Here is a 23,259-nt window from a genome sequence, read left to right as displayed (position 1 = left end):
AAAGGGGCCTCGAGCTTCAGCCACCCACCACCACTGCCAAAATAGATCTGTGTGGCTTTGAGGTGGGGGGAAGGTGCAGTGCTATGGCCTGAGCAGTACTTAAGGCTGACTGTCCTAAACCCTGCTCCTTCCTGCCTTGGCCCACCCTTTTCAGGGCTATGGAGCCAGGACCCCCTCCCACTTTGTCCCGGGGCCCACAGTGTCTGTCAGCTCCGCTGGTTATAGTTGACTGGTAAAGGAAGTGCGCATTATATTATGTTCCTATCTTTCATGAAAACATTGATTTTTCTATGAACACTACTCCTTTAGTGGCAATTGATAGTGTTGTAAAAGCACTATGCCACCGTCTAATCTAAAACAACTCAGAGCAAGCAGACATGGCAGTGATGCAAAGCCCATAAAAGAGGCAATGCAGGGAGCATAGATGCCTCTACAACCTTTAATTCCACCACCTGCACTGGCTTTATATTTTACTTTAGAAAGCCTATGAAGTTGAGAGGGGATACATTTAGAAGCTAAAGATGTAAACCAAGTGGTTATCTCAAATTTTGCCATTTGTGTCAGGTGCTATTTTGTTTAAAAGAGAAAATCATTGCATTTGATAGTACTTAGGTTTTTTGGGAGCAAACTGGTAGCATTGAAGGGCAGATTAAACAATTTTGAACTGAATTCTGAATGTAAAATAAATCATCCTCCTCTTTGGTCTTCTTTTTTCAAATAACTGCTTTTTTAGGCTTAGCAGGGAAAATCCTGACTGCCTGATGTTCACACGGAGGCTGAAGAGGTGTGAAAGTTAAATGTGCTTCATGCAGTCACTTTTCCCCCCTTGAATGCTTTAGTACCAACAGCAGATGTCCAATGAAGAGACACAAATATTTTCCTACAGAAAGTCATTCCACTGACAATAATGGGAGTTTATTTAAATAGCGTGTAAGCACAGAGATATTGCACAAGAGAAGACAAAAATTGACACGTGCTTTGTTGTAGAAATAGTTTGCATGCAGTGAAAAGTTTTAACAAATTATAAGTAATAACAATAGTAAGAATTCAGTGTTCCATTGATTTGTCAAAGGCATATGGAATGATAATTTTCAATTTGTTGTGGCTATTAACTCTCCTGCTGCATTCACCATGGCATTAACAATACTAGAAAGCTATTATTTAATAATTGATTTTGAAATCATTGTTAAACTATTTCATTAAGTATAAATTAAAAATTTCAATAAATAAAAATGTATGCCCTAGAATTCATCCTGCTAACATTGATTCTTTTCAGTCTGAAATAACTACTCCAGTGAAACAAGAGCGATTACTAAATAAAACACCAAACACTAATAAAATACAAAACAAAAGCCAGGAAGGCTTTGCACATGTGCAAATCATTAAATATTGCCTTGCTTTTCATACTTGGAGATGATCCTGCTGTGATTTATTGTGCAGAGCTCCTATTGAAGTCAATGGAAATTCTTTGCACAGGAAGGTTGCAGTGTGGTAGTCTTCTGTTTTCCTTTTGATAAGCAAGTATAACTCACATCAGCATTAATGAGTGTTGCATATGTTAGGACAAGACCAGAATCAGTATAATAAGATGCTTTTGGCCTTTGAAAACCATAATCAGAGGCCCAAATTCTTACATCTCAGAGAGACAAAGCGCACTGGCGATTGACACATTTTTGTTTTCTTCTTAACACTATGTTTAGAAGAGCTAACAGTTATTGTTGAAAATTACTGCTATGTGTTAAAATCCTGATCTGCTCTTGTCCGAAGCCATAAGGTAAGGGTATGTTATTTCCAGAGATCAGCAGATACTATCCCAAAGGAGCATTATGTTGTCACCATAAACTCCAGTGTATTTATAAATTATATATTGTATTATAGAAAAAGAGACATCAAAAGAATGCTACTCAAATTTCAAAATCAAGAAATATCTGTACTAAGGTTACCTGTTTAAAAGTCACTTTCCTGACCCCAGAATAACCCTCCTGCCCAATTTCAAAGTTCTGCTGCAAGCCATGGAGATATTAGAGCTCTTCAGATAATAGCTGGAAGGGTTTTTAAACTGGGTAGTGTTAGGCAACCTATGTTTGCGGGTCATAATTGTATGCAAGATAATGTAAAATAAAAATATTTCATTCAAAATAGAAAGGGGTCTGAACTAAAAGGTCCCTGATCTGAGGATCTCAAGAATTTGGGGGAAATTCATGTCTGGACCAGAATGTAGCTGTTTCTACTTTTCTCCTTATTTAGGTATGTTTCCTAAAATGTTTTAAAAGATAGATACAGTATGGGAGGTGAAGAAACGATGGAGAAATAGAGAATGAGATTTAGACAACTTTCCTTTATTCATGCTAGCTCGTGTAGTTTTCCACATTGGAATAAGACCTCGTCTATGCTAGGATTTTTCAGACTATTAATTCTTAGAGAATGCGGCTTCACTGCCTGCATTCTAATGTAGGCGTAGCTCTGACATTTTATTTCTGCATTGTGTAATCTTTCAAACCTGCGTCCATCCAACTCTTGTCTGCATTAGCTTCTCCTGCCTCTCTGCATTGAGAAATGAGATATGCCCTTCAAAGTGAGGTTCCTAATGTATTAAATGCTTGCTGCACTAGCGTGAGTAATGAATACCATGTGCTGCACTAGCATATGCTATGTGGATGTCAAAAGAAAATATCCCATTTTGTTCAAATCTGGTCAGATCCAAGTTCAGATTCTGAAGTGTGTGGCCCTATTAGCAACTGAGCAACAGATACCTGTACATGATCTTTATTGTGTGTCTGGGGTGAGAGGGTAATTTTTAAGTGTTTACCAGCTAGGGTTCAGAAATATCAGTTACTATTTAAAATGCTAATAAGATAGAGGACAATAAGTATTAATTGAGATGACAATCTTCTCATGGTCAATGTAATGGCTGGCATTGAGCTTTGTAATAAAGAGCTATTGCTCTGCAGGTTGAAAGAGCAGCTAAGTAACCAGTAGTACCTTATGTCATTCCAGCAGACCAGTGGTGCCCAAACTTCAAACATTTGCATACCCCCTCTTTCAGGACTTTGGCCTTACTGCCGTACCCACTCTCCCAGTGCCATCCCATTTTTTATTTCCTGATTTGTAGTAATTTATTTTCTGCCATGTACCCCTTAAAATCCTTTCACGTACCACTACCACACCTTGAGAAACACTGTATAAGACTATTTTTGCCAACTGGAAATTACTTTCTTCAAACCAAATGCATGACTTTTCTCTGCAAGCTTATATAAGTTGTAATTTAACCTTTACAAATGCCTTTTTGACCTAAATGTTCTGATGCTTTTTTATTCTTGTTTCTGGTCACATGGCCATGAGACCTTCTAAGCTAATAGCAGAGCTCAAGTGATACTAGTAATATCTTTCTCAGATAAATGTAAGTGAAAATGGCCCTCACATTCACTGATCAATTTAGCTTCTAAAAAGAAAGAGAACCTTTTCTGGGCAGTTCCTGATGCCCTTGGAAGTAATTTGTCTCATTTTTATCTTATTCTTCTCAGTGATTTAGTTTCGTCTGACAAGGCTAGTGTGGAGGTGGGAAAAGATGGAGAAACTAGAGAAAAAGTGAGGAGAAAGAGAGAAGAGAAAGAAATAAGAGAAGGTAAGAGTGTCACAGAAGCCAGAGGGCAAGAGCATGTGCCAGAGGAGCTGGTGGGAAGAAACAGAACGAAGGAGGGCTGAATGGAGGGTGAAATGACACAAGGGGCTAGAATAAAGAATCAGAAAGTGAGCGGGGAGGGGAAGAGATGTGAGTGATACAGAACAATGCAATTTAATAGCTACTGTCACTGACAGAATCTTTGGAATATTTCTTCCCCCTCTACCCCACACCCACCCATAACATTTAATAGGATTCTGTACTCAGATAATTTGCAAAATATTTGAGGAGAACCCGCTGCCAAACATAACAAAATTATATATATTACATGATTGCTGACCTCCAATGATGACATTTTTCTTTATGAATTCCCTGAGTTATTTTGGTGAAAGAAGTAGAAAACACACCAGTGGCATTCTCTTGGCTTCACTCAGAATTATAGGTAAATGTGAGGCTCATAATAAAGGTGACTCATGTGTTATGGTTTTTTAATATGTATATATTATTAATATTTATTATTTTATTAAATTGTATTAGATACAAACTGTTTCAAATACTTAATTAAATTTCATGGACATCCTCATGTACCATCAAAATAGGTTGCAGAAAATTACTTTCAGTATTAAGAGAGGGAAGTAAGTAGTGCATGAACAATACAAAAGATTTCTGTAGCATATGGAATCCTTTTTTTTTTTTTTTTGTTACTGTTATGATAGAGTTGCGGGGTGGCAATAACTGTATTAAATCATGCGTTGAAGGCAATGGACTGAAGTTGCACTAGTTTGGACTTGCCCAAAGGAAGGCTATAATTCTGCCTTCCAGACAAAGAGATCTACCACTTTACTGAAAGGCTTGTCTGCACGAAATGCTGCAACTGCACCACTGTGGTGCTTCAGTGAAGATACTAGCAAAACCAATGGGAGGGCTTCTCTGGTCATTATGGGTGGGGCTCCAACAAATTCACAGTCCGTTGTGCTAAACATTTCAAAACCTTGAATTTCACAGTTTTGGATGGTTAAATCTTGAAGCCATGGGAGTCCTCCTGACCCAAAAGAGGGGGGTTGCAAGGCACCTGTAGGAGGTTTGTGGCACTGCCATGCTTACTTCTGTTCTGCCTTCAGAGCTGGGGCACTGGCAAGTGGTGGCTACTGGCTAGAAGCTCAACTCTGAAAGCAGTGCCACGTCTACCAGTAGCAAAGAAGTAAGGGTAGAAATACTGTAACATGCTATCCTTACTACTGCACTACTGGTGGCAGTGGTGCTGCGTTCTGGGCTGGATGCTCAGCCAGCAGCCACCCAGCTGCCCAGCTCTGAAAGCAGCACAGAAGTAAGAGTGGCTATATTATGCTTCTCCATCCTGTCCCAAAAGCCAAATTTGGCAGGGAGACCAGATTTCTTGGCCCACAATGCATTTTTGACAGCTGTGAATTTGGAAGGGCCCTAGGCCAAGGATGGCAAAGATATGGCCTGCAGGCCGAGTCTGGCCTTCTAAGCCTCCGTCCCACAGCTGTCCTGCTGGGACCCTCTGGCAGGGAGCAGCCCCAGACCACTCAAAGCAGCTGGCTGCTCCATGTGCCTCTGTGTACCATGCAGCAGTTCAGCCAGTGGGAGCTGAGAGATTGTGCTCGGGCAGGTGCAGCTTGAAAAGCCTCTCCCCTCTTACCCCCACAGAGAGGCCAAAGCATAGCCATCTCCTTTGAGCAGTCTGGGGCTATGACAGCCAGGGAGCTTGCCTGAGGGTCCCATTGGACACCTGTCCAGGAGTCACCTAAGTAAGTGTGTCCTGGCCAGAGCCTCCCTCTGGTACTGCACCCCCTCCTGCAACATAACTCACTGCCCCAGGTCACCACCCCTTTCTGTCCCCCCAAACCCTCTGATCCCCACACTATCCCATAATTTGTGTGCTGCACCTCCTTGAAAAGTATAATGGAAGATGCCAGGAGGCCCAACACAGCGCAATATCTTCAGTTAATCATGTCGTAGATCAATTTACCACAGTGGGGTAGACAAGGCCTTATTGCCACCTTTCTGGGAGCAATGCTCATGGACTGGTCTTGTGACTTCACTTAGCTGAATCTCTGTGTTTTTACTGACAAATCAAAATTTTTCCATATGCGAGACACAAACCTGTGTATGAATTATATGTCAGAAACATCATAGATGCTGAGAAGTTTGTTCTCCAAATGATCAGTTTGATGACAGAAATATAAGAACAATGCATATAAATTAATTTTCATACCAGTGACTTCATGATCACATTTTTTCATCCCATTCCTTCTAACCATATGCTTTGTTTCCATCTGAATTTATCTTGTTAAGATACTGTGTCTAGTGTTCAGTGTAAATGGTACAGAAGAACAGGAGCAGGCACCATGTGAATGAGGTTTGACTCAGCTAAAGAAGTGGGAGCATGCTGAAGGAGGGGAGTGGGTGAAAGCATATGTTGTTTGTGCCTGAAGAGTCAAAATGGAAAAGAATGTGAGGAGAAGATCAAGGGGGACAAGAAGGATCTAGGGCTGGGTCTACACTCTCTGTGGAAGATCAAACACTGAGGTTCAATCTTCCAGGAGTAAGGGGATTTCGAAGTTGCCCCTTACTAGACTTGGCTAGACGCGTGCCAGTACTTAGAAGTTTATAACTTCGAAGTTGCTGCGGGGGGTGGGGAGGGACAATGGCTTAATGAAGTGCTGCCTCTGCACGGCAGCACTTCATTAGTAAACTCCCAACACCCTAATTACCATCCTTCCTTCGAAAGAAGGTGGTAGTGTAGACGAGCCCCCTGTAAGCAGCAAGGATTATGGAATGCCAACAGGAAGAGTGCTCCCGTTGGCATTCTGCAGTGAGGACAGGGACGAATAGCAATGGCTGCTAATCGATTTTTGGTATGCAATTGGTGTACCTAAAATTGTGTAGCAGCCATCAATATTCAAGGTAAGTGTAGACCCGGCTAAAGGGAGCAGAAAAAACAAAAACAAAAGAGGAAATGAAAGTTAAACAAACAAGGAGGAAAGGGAAAGAAGGGAAAAAGATGAGAAAGGGGTGGGTGAAAAGGAACCTGACAAAAGTAGCTGAGCATGTAAGATGTGGGTCTATAGTAAGACAGAATTTAATGCAATTTTTATGAATGGCTAACAAGTCTGAAGATGTATTTGCTAAAGAGTCTATATAATTTGATTTGTAGAATGAAAATCATGTATCATATCTGAAGTATTTTATGGCAGTTGTATACTAAAAAGTAGGGGAGAATTAAGAAGAGGCCAGAGAATCATACAAGATGTTGGGAGAATGAAGAGCTAAAGTAGTAAGACTTATCTCTTTGTCTAGGCTGAATTTTATCTGCCCTTTGTTTAGTGCTCTGTGTGAAATAAATCGGTGGCCTTTGTACAGTTTCCAAGGGAAAATGGGACTATGTGAATGATTTAAAATAATTATGCACATGTTTAGCTATTTGCTGGATTGAGGCTGAGGGGTGAGAGCCTGTGTTGGGGCTTTAAGAGGCACAGCACAGAACTTACATAGGAGTGGGAGTTAAGAAGACTTTGAACCATGCCAATCCTGATTAAACTCTTGGGGTCTGTATTACTGCATTCTCCCCAGGCTATGCTATGGACTCTGGCATTGCTCAGAATTTCAGCAGCGCCATGTTTTTAGACTCTGCCCTAGTTCGCCTTTTTTGTCCCCAGTCCTGTCCCTGGCACCACTCCTGGAACAAGACTTACAGGCTAGTCCTTGGAGGCCAGCCTTACTGCAGTTGTCCACTGCAGGACTTGTACCCAGGGAATCAACCTACAACCAGTGCTTTCAGAGCCCCTTTATGCTTCTCTGGGACTTCTATTTGATGTAAAGCTCTCCCTGCTAGTATTTTACTCTTTTATATCTACTTAGGTGAAAGTTTTTAAAATAAAGTGTCAGGACTGGAAAACATTAAATTACAGTCGTACGTGATCATTAACATCAAAATTTGGGTCTAAAGCTCAGTCCCTAGTTGGAAAGAGCTGACTTGCTCTGGAGGCAGTCTAGAAAGAGGCTGCCCCATACATTCTTAAAAGTTGTACTGATTCAATTGCTCATGAACAGACATTTGCCTGATTCTATGGTTTTAAAAGAAGCAAATTCTGAAGGAACCACCATGATGTGCACCTCTTCCTGACCCTGATTGTTTTCCAACCAGAAATGAAATGAGGTTATCTCCTTCAGATCTGCACTATCAAAGATAAAAACACCACTGTCAGACACATTAAAAAGATTGCTCTAGATGACTCACAGCATTGAGCAACTCCTCGTGATAAGGATAATAAGATTTCAAGGCCTGTTTTCCAGTCCAACAACATCAACAATTGGTGGATCTATTTGTTTAGAAATCTGTACCACTGTTCTATTATGTTATATTTTATTTAAGTGTGCTTAGAATAAGATAATTAATGATATTGTATAAATAACATACACACTCTACCCATCTATGGGTTTAAAATTACATCTTGTGAGCACTAACCTATAATGTAAAGATACAATTATTTAGAAAGACTAATTTCCATCTCAATTATAGAGGGCACTAATTTGGAGTCTTTTAAAGAAAAACTTTTTTCTGTTTTTTGTCCTGTTCATTTTCAGGATGTGTGATCCTGTATATGCAAAGAAAATTTTTAATAATGTTTCAACATTGCTAAAGCCAAATTGACTTTACTGTTTTGTGTTAACAACATTAAGAGCCCTAGCTCAGGAAGGCCACTGTTAGCACTTTCACCATTGTTTCAGATAAATTTGCTCTGAATAGTGTTACCTGAAACACAATTAAAAATCATCAGCTCATCTCTCTCAATGGTGTTGAAGGAAAAGTTAAAATTTCACTGTTGCAGACATTGCTCTTGTCTTTCCCTGGAGAGCTACTTGGTTCGCTTCTGTGAGAAAACAGTAGCAAAATATGGCACTTTCGTGTTGTTCTCACTAGGCTGACACCTGATTTAGTATGTCTGTATTGTTAAATCCAAAGGTATCAGAGCTCAATAGAGATTTTTGCCTGGTGTATTGTGACTGTCTCCCTCACTTTATCAGATATAGAAAGATAGTACCCTGACTGCATGAACTAATACAGCCTTGGGGGAAAATCCATCTTAACCACCAAAGAGACAGACTGATTAAATAGTTTCAGTGATTGGAAAAATTATCAGTAGCTACATTTGTATCATTTTGTTTTCCTGCTTTAAACAAAAAGCACGTAGTTGATATATGCTATGATTATTCCCGTGTATCTATTGAAGCCACCAGTCAGATATCCACAATGGCCAAATATTCTTCACCTTAATTTTGAAATTTAAAACAATAAAACCATACAATGCCTTATGCTTAGGGGACCATCTGTCCCGCATTTGGTGGGACGGTCCCATATTTGGGATACCTAAAAAGTGTCCCTACATATTTTAGGAAGGAGACTAATTGTCCCATATTTTCCACCATCAGCTGCACAACTGCTGGCCAGAGAACAGGGAGCCCACAGGTTAGCCTACTTTCCCCTTCCCTGAGGCTCAGGAAAGCGGTGGGAGCATGGGCAGCTGCCCTGTCCCTGCCACTTCCTTGGGGCTTGGGGAAGGTGGGCAGGGTGGGGGGGAAAGTGCCATGACTGCCTCATTCCTGCTGCTTCCTTGGGGCTCAGGGAAGGGCTGGGGAAATGCCCCGGCTGCCCCGTCCCTGCCGCTTCCTCAGGGCTCCTGGGAGCGCTGGGGGTTGCTATGGCCCAGGGCTCAGGGAGGGTGGGCAGCTTCTGCCTCCTTCCTGGATCGCTGGGGCTTGGAGGAGCCAGGAGGAGCCGCCCCTCCCCCCATATCTCCCCGTCCCATATTTGGGACAGGGAGATACGGTCGCCTTACTTCTGCTGCAGAACTGCTTCATTTGGCGTTTGAATATAAACACAGCTCCCTATTGACTTCAGATGGAGTCTGAACCAGACATCCAAAGATAAAGTTTAGCCTAGGATTAAATACTCCTCTCACTTAGGATTTTTATGATTATTTGGAACATAAGTGGGAATATACTCCAGTTTAACATCATGAAGAAGGGGGTTAATATCTTTCACCTTGCACGGGGTGAATCGGATGGGGTTCCCCATAACAGGTTTGTTTGTAAAAGATGTTTTCCATCTTGTATGATTATGCATTAATTTTAAACATTTTAATAGCTATTTTTTAGAGTTAACAAGGGAAACAAAGAAAAATAAATAGTGCCTCCGTTCCCCAATTTCTTCTTTCAAGAATGCTGAAGAAAGTCTAAGGAGGTTTAAACTGTTTTTATTGGTGCCTTTTTGTAAATAAAAAAAGAAAAGAGGAGCCAGTACTCAGCTGGCTCCCTGCCTGAAACTCACTGCCAGTTCTGCATCTGGGGCTGCTGAGGTGATGTAACTCAGTACCGGCAAGTACCAGCACAAAAAAAGCACTGCTGTTTATATTCTTAGGTTACGGTTACACTACAGCACTTCGTCAACAGAAAGCACTGTCAGGAGAGTTTTCCCGACAAAACTTCTGTTGACAGAGTGCGGCCACACACAAAAGCCAATCAGGAGAGCACTCAGCTGTGTTGACAAAGCAGCCAGACCACCCCAGCTGCTCTCTCGACAAAACAGGCACCCGGAAGCACAGCAGACAGGGCTGCTTGTTGTTGTGGATGCCTGTTTGTCAAAAGAAGTCTCCTGCCCCACTGCCCCCTGCCCCACGCAGCCACACATCTTTTTTGTCAACAGAATCTGCTGACAGCAGCTTTATGCCTCAAAGCTTTGAGGCAGAATGCCGCTGGCAAAAGTGCTGTGTTTTGTCCAGATACTATCAATAAAATTCATTTTGTGTGTGTACGCTCCATGAGTTTTGTTGACAAAGCCAGGGTTTTGGTGGCAAAGCTTGCTAGTGTAACCATAGCCTTATCAATGACCTGGGTGATTTTCTCTAAGCACATTACGACAGACTTTTCCTTGTGTGGAGCAAGTTTCAAGAGCCAGGATGGGAACCCAATCCTGCAAATAATTATTCACTTGAATTACACTACTCACAATGCGTAGAGTTGAGCATCTTCATAAGAATGAATGAGCAGGGTCTATAATTTGGGCCTTTCTTGAATATTACTATAGACATTGCTCTTTACTGCAGAATATGGTACTGAAGAAGAAAAAAAAAATTAGAAGAACTGAAAGCCAGTGTGCCAGCCACACAGAATTAGGCACATCTCCTTATGTTATTTTTAAAGGCATAATACACAATTTCTATTCCCCTCTTTTAAAAAGCAAAATAGAAAAATATTTTTACACTTCAGTAATTAAGCAAATGTTCAAAATTATTCAAATATTTCAAAATTGAGTCTTCTTAGGAAGTGGAGAACAAACAGTTATGAAAAAACAGAATTTAATTGTGGTGGAGCTGGTTGTGGCAGAGGATCTAGGGTGTGTCTGTATATTATGTTTTATGATGATGGAATAAAAAAAGAATGAGTAATTTTATGCTGTCATCCTAGGGGTGAAAATTCTCTGTAATCTCTGGTGAGAGGTGCTGCAGGGAGAATTGTTCACTCTCAGGCAAGAGGCAAGTACAGAAGTGTCTGCTTCCAGCAAGCTAGGCTAGCGTAAAGCTGTGGCGGGCCAACACAAGGAGAGAAGTTGAAGAAACAAACAGACAATGATAGTTGGCAGTAGAGTTATCTTAATATGTATTTCTATAGAACCTCAAGTCTGTGACTCCCATTTCCAGAAATGGGAGATAATGAAGGTTGGTCTTGCCTGGGTCCAGCATAGATGGACAAAAAGTTTCTCCTTTAAGTTACTTTTAGCCGAAGAGATAGAGGTGCATCCATTTTTGCTCTCTTCTTACAGTAACCGCAGCCTCTTCTGGCAGCTGCTCCTATGCAAGTTGTCTACAAGCTCTGCTGTAAAATAGAAGCTCTCACTCTCCTGATTGTCATGGTGAGTGGTCTTCTGTGTTCCAATGAACCTGAGAGTGTTGAGGGCCAGATGAAGTGATATAAGGACATGCTGAAGGCACACATGAAAATGTCCAGCATCGGTGTCGACACTTGGGAGAATCTTGCCCAGGACTGTCCCCAGTGGAGAGGTAATCCATGAGTGGGTGGTGCAATCTGAGATGTACCACCACAATGCAGATGAGGAGAGGCAGAGAAGAATAAAAGAGTGTCAAAAACTGCCCCGTGTTCCTCCAACAGGTGCCAACACATGCCCCTGTGTGATAAGACCTACAGCTCCAGAATCAGGCTGGTCACAAATAGGAGGGTAATGTGAAGATGTTCTGCTTGTTACTGAGTGACCTCCAAGAGAGAGAGAGTTAATAGAAGCTCTACTCATGCCTTTGTATCTACTGTCAAAAAGTAGACTTAGAAGGTCGATCAGGAATTTCTATATATTAAACAACAAAGATATTATGCCCCCCAAAATCTTAGACTGGCCTTTCTCCCACAGGGAAAATAATAATATGGGGTGGGAGGGGAAAAAATGGAGCCATAATGGTACATTAATGTTACAAATGGAACTTGTGTGGCAAGTAAGTCCATGTCAATGCATAATTTGCAACTTCATTAGATGCAATACTTGTTTGGTATGTATTGCTTCTTCTATCGACTTTGAGTATTGTTTTATTGGGATGATTAGTGTTAATGCACCCTACATTGACTTACTGGGGAAGGTACCTGTTCCCTAACTAACTCAGTTACAAATAGATCTTTTTCTTTATCTTTTTTCATGATTTAGTCATAGCAATGAAAGGATGCAGTATACCTTCAGCCTTTATTTGCAACATAAATGAAAAAAATACCTCTTAATAGTCTTATTTAATGGGATGTCATCTCAAAATAAAGACAAATAAATGATCCTAGTGAGTTATTTATGCTTTTTAACTGCTCAGTAAATGGACAATTCGGGCAACTGGGCATGCGTTTAATTGGACTGTCTCATGTATCGTTGTTGATTCAGTTTCAAAGTATGGTAAATTTCAATTACAGGTAGTAGAATGTCCAGATGATCCATCTGATACTCCATTTTATTCATAAACTATAAAAGTTAAACAACTGTTTATACAATACAATCTGTGCTATGGAGTCAAACAGAATTTATTTAAACTGTAATGGGGAAAACATTGTAAACAAATAAATACATAAAACAAGTACTGTATAAAATAAATCTATATACATAAACAATTTTAAAATAATCTGTTGTCTTTGCAAAGTAAATGATTCAGGAAGTTGTTCCAGTCACTGCATCTCACCTTCAGTCTGCATTTCTCCTTGAACCTGGATAGGCTGTCTGTAATAATAAATACACCCCTTTAAGAGGGAGTGTCTTAAAGCAAATAGCCACTGCCAAAGAATTTTATCATATGTAACCACTGGTTTCAATCCTCAATTACTAGCACTTTATTTTATTGCTTGTGCTATAGATGTTAATCCTGATGTCTATTCCCTATACTCTCCTTTTTCATGAACCTCTTTTTCATTTTCTAGTCATAGTTTTCACAACTGTCCCTTTTTTATGAAGACCAGCTCTTCCACAGTACTTTGCCTATGAGATCTTATGGAAGAGAAAACCTTGTCTAATTTTTGGCATGAGACATAAGGAGAAATCTTTGTTTGATTCAGGATCAACTGAGTAGAGTAGCAGCAAGGATTAGTTTTGCATAAAACTATACATTTTCTTTCCACTTTTCCTGATTTTTTTTTAAAATGCAATATTTTAGTTGTGAACATCAAGCTAAAACTCAAAAGAAAATGTAAGACACACTTTAAGAAGAGGTGTGGCGAGGCTATGTGAGGAAGAAAGAGGGAATGCATACAGAGCAGCGCTTGAAGAGAAGATTAAGAATATTGCCACAGAGAAAGACCTAGATAAGAGAGTTGCAGGGATAGCCATTGCTATAGAAGAGGCAATTGAGCAGACTGTTCCAGAAGAAGAAAAGATCAATAAGAAGTGGATTACCCAGGAGACACTGAAGTTGGTTCAAGAGAGGAGAGCGTTGAAGATCAGAAGAGATGTCTCTGAGATGACAGAACAGCAATATAGGGTGAAATGCAAAGAGGTAAGGAAAGTTGCCAGAAAGGATAAGGAGAAATGGTTGGAGGAGCAGTGTGAAGATATAGAGAGGTATTAGGGTGAATGTAAGACCAGGGAGGTGTATAAAACAATTAGGAATATTAATAGGAAATGTCAACAAAAGCAGATGGCAATCAAAGATGAGAACGAAGTGCTCATAAACAGGGAGAAGATTGTGCAGCAATGGATGAGATATTGCACTGACCTATACAAAGCACAGTTGGACCCGAGTGTCTCAGAGAAACTGATTGAAGTACTGAAAGAGAGATCTCCACCGAGCATCGAGATCGAGGCTGATATTTCGAAGGAGGAAGTAGAAAAAGTAGTGAAATGACTAAAGAACAACAAGACCCCTGGAAATGATAAGATCACGGGAGAGGTGACCAAATATGGCAGAGAAAGCATGATTCAGGAAATACACCAACTATGTAATATAGCATGGAAAGAAGGGAATGTGCCTAAGGAATGGACAAGATCTGTGCTAGTGACAATACGCAAGAAAGGAAGTACATCGGAGTACAAGAACTACAGAACAGTTGCCCTAATGAGTCATCTAGGCAAGATGCTGATGATAATACTGACAGAGACTAAGATCGCAGATAGAAGAGCATATAGCAGACAACCAAGCGGGGTTCAGAAAAGATAGAAGTACCATACAGCAGATATTGGCACTAAGACTGATAGCAGAAAAAGCTCGATGAAAGAACAAGAATGTATACACTTGCTTTGTCGATTTTCAAAAGGCATGTGACAGTATAGATCAGAAAGTGATTTGGGCGGTGTTGGAGTAATACGGAGTGGATAGCAGGCTGATACGGTTCTTGAAGGATATCAATGACAATGCGGAGGCAGCGGTGAGAAGATGTGGGGAGTTGGGAAGTTGGTTTAAAACAAGTAGAGGTATGATACAAGGAGATCCAATATCGCCAAGTATCTTCATCGCACATCTGGAGAGAGTGATGGACAAGATCAAGGAAGAGGTAGGAGGGGTATCTGTGCATGGGAAAAGAATTAACAACTTGAGGTTTGCGGATGACATAGTTACCATTGAGGAAGATGACGAGAAGCTAGTGAAAATGGTGCAGGTGTTAAATGAAGAAGGGAAGCAGTATGGACTGATTATGAACATCGATAAAACAAAAACAATGGTATTTGGAGATAAGGAAATAGGAAGGAAGATCAGTGTCGATGGTATTGAACTAGAAAATATAGAAAAGTTCACATATCTGGGGAGCAACATAACATATGATCTAGACTGTAAGAAGGAAATAGTGACTAGAATAGTGAAAGCAAGAGCGAGTTTGAAGGCGATGGATAAGATCTGGAAAAGCAGAGCAATTAGCTTAAGAATGAAGCTGAGCATCTTGAAAATGTGCGTATTCAGCAGCATGTTGTATGGATGTAAGATGTGTGGTAACGAAAGATTCGAAAAGAAAAATATTGGCTTTCAAAAGGAGTTGTTGTAGAAAGATTCTGAGAATAGGATGGATCCAGAAGGTCACCAATGAGGAATTATATGGAAAGATACAGCCAAAAGAGAACCTGCTGCAGAAGGTTATAAAACAGAAGCTACAACTATTTTGGCATATTTGCAGACTGAACAACGAATGAAAAATCAAGACCCTGGTATCTGGCATAATGGACAGTTCGAATAGGAGAGGCAGACCCCACAAAGAATGGATTGATGACATAGTAGCTTGATGTGGAGCTAGTCTACAGAAACTAAGCCACTCAGCACTGGACAGGAAAAGATGGAAGGAAATAGTGAGAGAGGCATCGGATACCAATGGGCGCTGAGCCCACAGTTATTGATGATGATGATGATGATGATGAGTATTTTAGTTGCTATTTTCCGATTAATGCGTCTTTTTGTGCTTTTATTATTTTCTTCAAGGCTGTAACAATTTATTGGGGCACAATTGCCTGGAAAAATTCACCTAGAAACCATTCCACGTTTAAAATTCACTTGAGTGTCGAAAAGAAAAAACTATAAACTTTTAGCACATGAACAAAACTCTAATTCATCTCAGTGAGAATAATAAGTAACACTCATTCAAATTGTCTCAGTTGCACTGGTGCAATTCTGTTGAGGTAAACTGGGCTGCAGTGGTGTGACTGAGCATCTGACAGTCATCCGTGTTACCTTAAACAGAAACTTTACGAGTAAGACCAGAGTTGGCAATCCATCACTGTGCTGTAGACCAGACGGAGCAATAAGCAGCTATGGGATCCTATTGTGTGTTTCACAGTACTCTTTTAGAAATAAAACAGGAGACGGTACTCAGCCAGCTCCCCGCTCCCCACCCCCACTGCAGCCCTGCTGTTGGGTCCTCTCCATGTGGCTACCAGGATTCCTGCTCCCAGCTGGGGTTCCTGTAGCTGCTGGCTGGCCTTTGCACCCCAGCTGACTCCCAGCCAAAGGACTGGAGAGGTCCCCCACAACCTGGCTGAGGTTTCTGTGGCTCGGGCAGCTGGTGGGGCCATGGGGGCTCCAGCTCCTGGCCCCCTCTGCCACAGGGTGTGGTGGCTCCAGCCCCACACCGATGCAAAGCCAGCAGGGGCTCTGGTCCTGGCCCCTTGCTGCTGTGGCAACTGCGCAACTGGGAGTTGGCTTGGGCATGGAGCCCTGCCAGCAGCCTGAACTGCGGGAACCCCATCCAGGTGCACGGGGGACTCTGCAGCCCTGCAGCTGTGAATCAGCTGGGATGCCAAGCTCTGCCAGCAGCCCCAGCTGTGGGAAACCTGCCCAGGTGCATGCGGGACCCTGTAGGCCCGCAGCCGGAAGTCAGCTGGGGTGCCGAGCCCGATGGCAGCCCCAGCTGTGGGATCCCTGGCTGAGGGAAACATTGGTGTGGAGGTGCCAGTACTGGCATGTACCACCGCAAAAAAAGCTTGTGTTTAGACTTTGGATTCTAGTTCTTTAAAATCTAATAATAAGGTCATATACTCCTGAGGTGGGCACAACTGTTTTTGTTTGGTAAAAAAACAAAAAAACAGTCCAGTAGCACTTTAAAGACTATCAAAATAATTTATCAGGTGGTGAGCTTTCGTGGGCTAGACGAAGAAGTGGGTCTATCCCATGAAAGCTCACCACCTAATAAATTATTTTGTTTGTCTTTAAAGTGCTACTGGACTGCTTTTTTGCTTTGATAGAATATAGACTAACATGGCTATCTCCCTGTTACTGTTTTTGTTTGGGTTTAGCTTGACAGATAATGGTACCTATTAAAAACACATGAGTTTCACACATATGGTCAGATTCTGCTACCCTTACTCATGCTGAGTAGTATTTCAGTCCACAGGTAACCACATTGTCATTCAATGGAACTACTCAAAGTGAACAAAATGGATAAATCTGGTTCTATATAATATTAAGGGGAAGATTCTGATTACATACACAGACAATGGAGCAAGAACCTCTCCCACGACCTGGTTACGTCTATACAAGAGGGTTTTTCCAGCAAAACTGGGCTTTTGCTGAAAAATAAAACACAGAGCATCTACACACAAAGGCCGTTTCTACCCAGGCCACTTCCTTCGGAAGTGCCATGCTAATACACGGAGCAAAAGATGCTAAAGAGGCGCAGATGCAAATTTCCCACACCTCATTAACATAACGTCACGTGATTTGAAGTCCAGAAGACTGTTCTTCCGGACTCCAAAACACCATGTAGAAGTGCGGCCCCCGGGGGGGGGGGGGGGGGGCTTTTGGAAAGAAGTCCTTCTTCCAGAGGCCCCTTCTTCCCAAAAATTTTTGGGAAGAAGAGGCCTCCGGAGGAAGGACTTCCTTCCAGAAGCTCCTCCAAGGGCCGTGCTTCTACACAGCGTTTTGGAGTCCGGAAGAATGGTCTTCCGGACTCCAAATCACGTGATGTTATGCTAATGAGGCACAGGGAATTTGCATCTGTGCCTCTTTAGCATCTTTCGCTCTGTGTATTAGCATGGCACTTCCGAAGGAAGTGGCCTGGGTAGAAACGGCCAAAATGTCCTTTGTCAACATTTTTGTCAGCAAAACGTGGCACACCTGCTTGCAGCATTATACCTCTCTGCATTAAAGTATAACCCCTTTCTTGACCGTTTTCTGTTGACAAAACAGCCGTGTATATAATCTAGGGCCCTTTTGTCAACAGACAGGGCTTCCTGTTCACCCGGCAATCCTGTCTGCAGAGCTTCAAGTCAGCCATTGTTTGGGTCAGCCATTCAGTCTGGCTGCTCTTTGTTGACAGAGCGGATTGCTCTTTTGATCAGCTTTTAAGTATATGTGCAATCTGTCGACAGAAGTTTTGCCAGGAAATTCCTTTTGACAGTCACTTCTGTTGACAGATGCTTCTCGTGTAGATGTAGCCCCTTTGTTAGTAGTCTTACATGGGTGATGTAAAATTTTAGACCTAACTGACCCAGCACTTAATACTAGGAGAATAGTAATTTACCTCTTATTGGCCAGTTGCAAATTACTACCCTTTTGCCCCGGAGAGGAAATAGAAAGCAGGGAAAGAATTACAAGTCAGAGGAGTGTCTCGACAGCACAATGCCCCTTTGGATTATTCCTGTATTCATGAAGCTAATACCTTTTGCTCAACATTCTCTTAACTCCCAGTCTAACCCCTAATGTTCAATATGTGTCAGACTGTGAACCCTTTACTCCCACTGGGGGCTTCATTGGAAATACACATACGAGTAACTGCTCACCCGTGGGGTAAAGGGTTCACAGTCAGGCTCTGTGGTGTCCCTACTGATGTAAATCTTTTTTTCACCTAATGCAATTACCCTGAAAAAAAAGTCCATTTATAAGAAGCTGCACATTTAACAAATTCCAATATATCCAATTTTCAAGAGGACTGGGAAAAAAGGCTCTATTTAAAGCACGGTTGCCTCGTGGCTAAAAGGGAATGTCCGTTTCTCAGTATTCAGTGGCAATTGCACAGGGAATAAGTAACACTTGGCGTGTCACTCAATGTCTGCAATGGGAGTTTTAGGTCAGAAAAAGTGCACTTCTCATTCTTCCTGTGAAGAGATGTGAGCTATAATCAGTTAATGAAATGCGTCTCGGAATCATGACTAGGATATTTCAATCAAATGCATCTGAAGCAGGATGGAGTATTATGGCTTTAAAAGATAAAGCCAATTGCAAAGTTACTATGCTGTGATGAACAGAAAGCAAAGCTTTCAGTTCAGAGCATTCACTGGGTTGTCTTTGGGCGTGTGTCAAAGCCAGGTTAATGGATTATCTCAGAATGTGGATTTTCCAAGACACAATGCAACTTTGAATTACAAACTTTTTCATAAGAAGGCCTTTTTGATTATACAAATTATTTTTTCATAGAAGCATAAAAGGAGGTGTTAGTTATACAAAATAAAAGAATACAGGTAAGTAATGGGTTATGGGATATCAATTTTTTAACAAAAATCTATCTCACTTGTCATATTTCATCAAATAATTAGTTCAAACTTAAATTATTTTCAACCACATTTCTGTAGTAATAAAGGTTTCTGCAAACCAAGATTAAATATGTTTATTGGCTGCACTGATAAAGGTTCTGAATAGGCATCTCCCTTTATTTGTTCACCATTTCAAGTAGATCAGGCATTAATTTCACAAAAAATAAGAACAATGGAAAAACAGATTAAAATACATAAGAAATTTGATTAAAATAATTAAAATGACATTATTGAAATAAAATATCAAGTATGTTTTTCTGTTTTCTTATATCTGTGTCTACATGAGACCCCTCCTTTCTGAAGGGCATGTTAATGAGGGATTTTGAAAGATGCTAATGAGGCACTACCATGAATATGCAGCACCTCATTAGCATAATAGCAGCCATGGTGATTCAAAGTGCTGCTTTTGAATCGCACACTGCCTGTGTAGCTGGGGGCCTTTTGAAACAACCCCCCCATCTTTGAAAACCCCTTCCTCCCATTTTTTTGGGGAAGTAGGGGTTTTTGAAGACTGGAGGGTTGTTTCAAAAGGCCCCCGGCTACACGGGCGGATCACAATTTGAAAGCAGCACTTTCGAATTGCTGTGACCGCCATTATGCTAATGAGGCACTGCATATTCATGGCAGCACCTCATTAGCATCTTTCAAACTCCCTCATTAACATGCCCTTCCGAAAGAGGGGGAATATTCCATGAGCTCATGGGAATAAGGGGACTTCGAAGTAGGCGGCGTCCTTTCGAAAAGGAGCCCCGTCTGGACGCGCCGCGCGGCGGCAAGGAGCGTCAATTTCGAAGCGCGGCTGCCGCCCGCATGCTAATGAAGCGCTGAATATGCATTTCAGCGCTTCATTAGTAAACTTCGAAATGGCCATTTGCATGGCCATTTCTAAGTTTGGGGCACGTGTAGACACAGCCTGTAAGTGTAGACACGGCCTAGAGGAAGAGAGAAACAATTTGGGCTTAAGTGCCATTAGTATATTGGTAACCTTTCAGAGGTGCAGAGAGGGACCAGTCACTTCAAGCTTTTCAAGCTTCTAGCCATAATAAAAATAAAAAATAATGACACGTGAAAAGAAAATAAGGCACCAAAGAGTGAGACATAATCTGAATTTTTGAATATTAATAGTCGAGAGCCTTTTCCTGTGCAAATACACCGTTTTTAAGGGTTGCGCAATAAAACAAGTTATGAAACTTATCAAATGCCAAAAATTAACAAGTGTCTTAATTTTGAGGCTCTCTGAGTTTGAGGCCGAGGCCAAATGGCCCTCCTCTCCCCGATTGGCCCTGACTTCCAGTTCATCATCTCTTTCTCTCCTATCTCAGGCCAGATGGTGAGGTTTCTTGGCTGCTGAAGTATTGAGCCCTGGTAAAAGCATGTGCAAGAATGAGCTGACCAGAACTCTATCTAGATAAGAAGAAGTGATACTATTTGGAAAAGAGATCATAAAGAACATAACAAGTATATTTGCCCCTGTGACTAGAGTACCCCCACATTACAAGTAATAACCTCTACAAACTGAGGTTACTTCTGGAGATACCTGTACATATGAAAATCAGGTAACATTATTACCCCCACGTTCCTTTTTCTCTAATAAGTTTTATAAGATACACATTGTTGTGGCCACCCTGTACTGAACTATATTATGGGATCTTTATGTGCAATGGGAGCTTACCAGGTCAGCAAATTCTAGGTTCACAACGAGCCAGGTCCTGAGGGTTCTGGCCCAGGGAGGAATAGCCTGCATTTATTTTATAACAAGTACCATTTTGCATGGTGGGATGTTGCCTTATTTGCATTCTTTTTGAGAGGCAGGAGTTTCTCATCATGTCCAGTAATAAGCTGCAAAATTGGTAGCATTTAATGGAGTTTTTGCTCCACCAGTAAGCAGCTATTGTACCAACATTCGAATGAATTGAATTTGCATGCACATTTGAGAAAATGAGAAAGAAAGGGAAGAAGAAAAACAATGTACAACTTACATGCAGCATTTGAACTGGACATGCCTCATCTACCCAAGTTTCATCACTTAAGGCTGAATAGAAGAGAGAGTTATATGTGCATTTTCCTCAAGCAGTTCATGAGGTGCTAAATCTCAAAAGAGCAGAGACATTACACACCAAGAAAGGGTTGTTGGTCAACAACTCCAAAGAACAAAACTGAATGAGTATCTGATCACTCACGTGCTGGTACTTTCATCAATTCTTAATCAGACCAATGGAAGTTAAAAATACGCAATACTTCAGAGGATGTTCATCTCATAGGATGTAGCTCAATACCTAATTGATACATCACACTTCGTGATTGTCCAATATAGAGACTAAAGACAATCTTGGTTTGGCCCAAAAGCTAAATGAATGATTTGTCTCAATTTTTAATAAAGATAATGAGGAGGTATGGAGCAGTGGTGGCTAATGGGATCAAGAATATGGAAATAGAAATTGCTACATCAGAGGTGGAAACCAAACTCAAACAGCTTAACGGGACCAAACTGGAGGGCCCAGGTAACTTCCATCATGAATGTTAAAGGAACCAGCACATGGAATTACAAACCCAATACTAAAGACATTGAACCAATCTGGAAATTACAGAATACAGTTTACAGAACATATTTAATGACTGGAGAATTGCAAATAAACTACCATTTGCCTTTATACTCTTAACTGCTCACTCTTTCAAAACTTATTCCAGGAACCTGCATACAATTTGAGGTCAAATTAATGGGCCTGTAGTCTCCAGAAGCAGTGGGAAGCAACGACGCAATCTGTGCCACTTCCTGCTGTGTTTATTGGCTGCAAACAGTGATCTGCAGACAAAGAGCACTAAGATTGCCCAATACCTGCAGAGGCGTGGGAAAATATAGCAGCAGTGGCCTGGAAGGGCTTAACCCTAATGGGCCAGCACTTTTTTATTGCCCATCTCTGTTCTAGATAAAGGGGAGCAGAAAATCTAATCCCCTTGGATTTTGGTAAAGTATTTTATATAGCTCCACATGGAAAATTATTAGGTAATTTGTAGAAGATGTAACTTAATACAAAAATAGAAAGTTGGGTAAGGAATCAGCTAAAGAGGAGACTACAATGGTTCATGGTAAAATGTGAATTGTCAGGTGGGAGAGAAGTTACTAGGGAATCCCTCATTGGTTAATCTTGGGACCCATTTTATTTGTTATTCTTATTAAAGACCAGGGCCCAAAAAGTGGGAGTGGACTAATTAAATTTGCAGATGGCACAAAGTTGGGAGGTATTACCAATATGGAGGAGGACCAGAATATAATGCAAGACAGCCTTGGACAAACTTGACAACTCGAGTAAGAGCAATGGGATTGCATTTAATAGTACAAAGTGTGAGGTCATACACTTAGGGACTAAGAAAGTTTTGCTACAAAATGGGGATATATCAGTTGGAAGCAACAGAGGTAGAGAAGATCTGAATGTATTAGTTAATGTCTATGTCTACACTAGCCCCTTCCTTTCAGAAGGCGCAATGTAATGAACAAGGTTGAAAGATGCTAATGAGGCACTGCCATGAACATGCAGTGCCTCATTAGCATAACGGTGACTGCAGCAATTCGAAAGTGCTGCTTTCGAATTGCACACTGCCTGTGTAAATGGGGGCCTTTCAAAAGGACCCCCCCCACAGTCTTCGAAAGCCCCTTATTCCTAAATCCAAATAGGAATAAGGGGCTTTCAAAGACTGGGGGGTCCTTTTGAAAGCCCCCTGTCTACATGGGTGGCACGTGATTTGAATCATCACGGCTGCCATTATGCTAATGAGGCACTGCATGTTCATGGCAGAGCCTTATTAGCATCTTCTGACCTCAGCCCTTACCATGCCCCTTCCGAAAGGAAGGGGCTAGTGTAGACTTGGCTGACACAGGATTTCTATGAGCCACCAATGTGATGCACCTGTGAAAATGTCAAATGGAATCCTAGGACAAGGTATTGTCAGTAGAGATGAGGAAGTGTTGTTACCATTATACAAAGCAGCAGCAAGACCTCACCTGGGCTGCTGTGTGCAGTTAAGGTCTCCCATGTTAGCAGTATATTACTGATGCTTCAGACAGAAGAATTCTTACCGAAACATGCAAAAAAGGGCTAATAGGATGACCAGAGGAAGAGAGAACCTACAA

The 23,259-nt window shown here is 41.4% G+C and overlaps 1 long non-coding RNA gene across 2 annotated transcripts in view; it reads left to right on the top strand.

The window, feature by feature from the left end:
• LOC142009399 (uncharacterized) overlaps nucleotides 1–23,259 on the top strand; it is an 80,975-nt gene that overhangs the window by 22,833 nt on the left and 34,883 nt on the right. Inside the window, exons 3-4 of one of the 2 annotated variants that reach the window (XR_012644460.1) lie at nucleotides 3,525–3,625; nucleotides 11,469–12,724. This is a non-coding gene — a long non-coding RNA (uncharacterized LOC142009399). Of the gene's footprint in view, nucleotides 1–3,524; nucleotides 3,626–11,468; nucleotides 12,725–23,259 lie in introns of those variants that run through there. The other variant, XR_012644461.1, reaches the window with a different exon arrangement.

This window comes from Carettochelys insculpta, chromosome 2 (genome assembly GCF_033958435.1).
Source record: "Carettochelys insculpta isolate YL-2023 chromosome 2, ASM3395843v1, whole genome shotgun sequence".
NCBI lineage: Eukaryota > Metazoa > Chordata > Testudines > Carettochelyidae > Carettochelys > Carettochelys insculpta.
The sequence above is the reverse complement of the archived record's forward strand: the minus strand, read 5'-3'. Positions and strand labels throughout refer to the sequence as shown.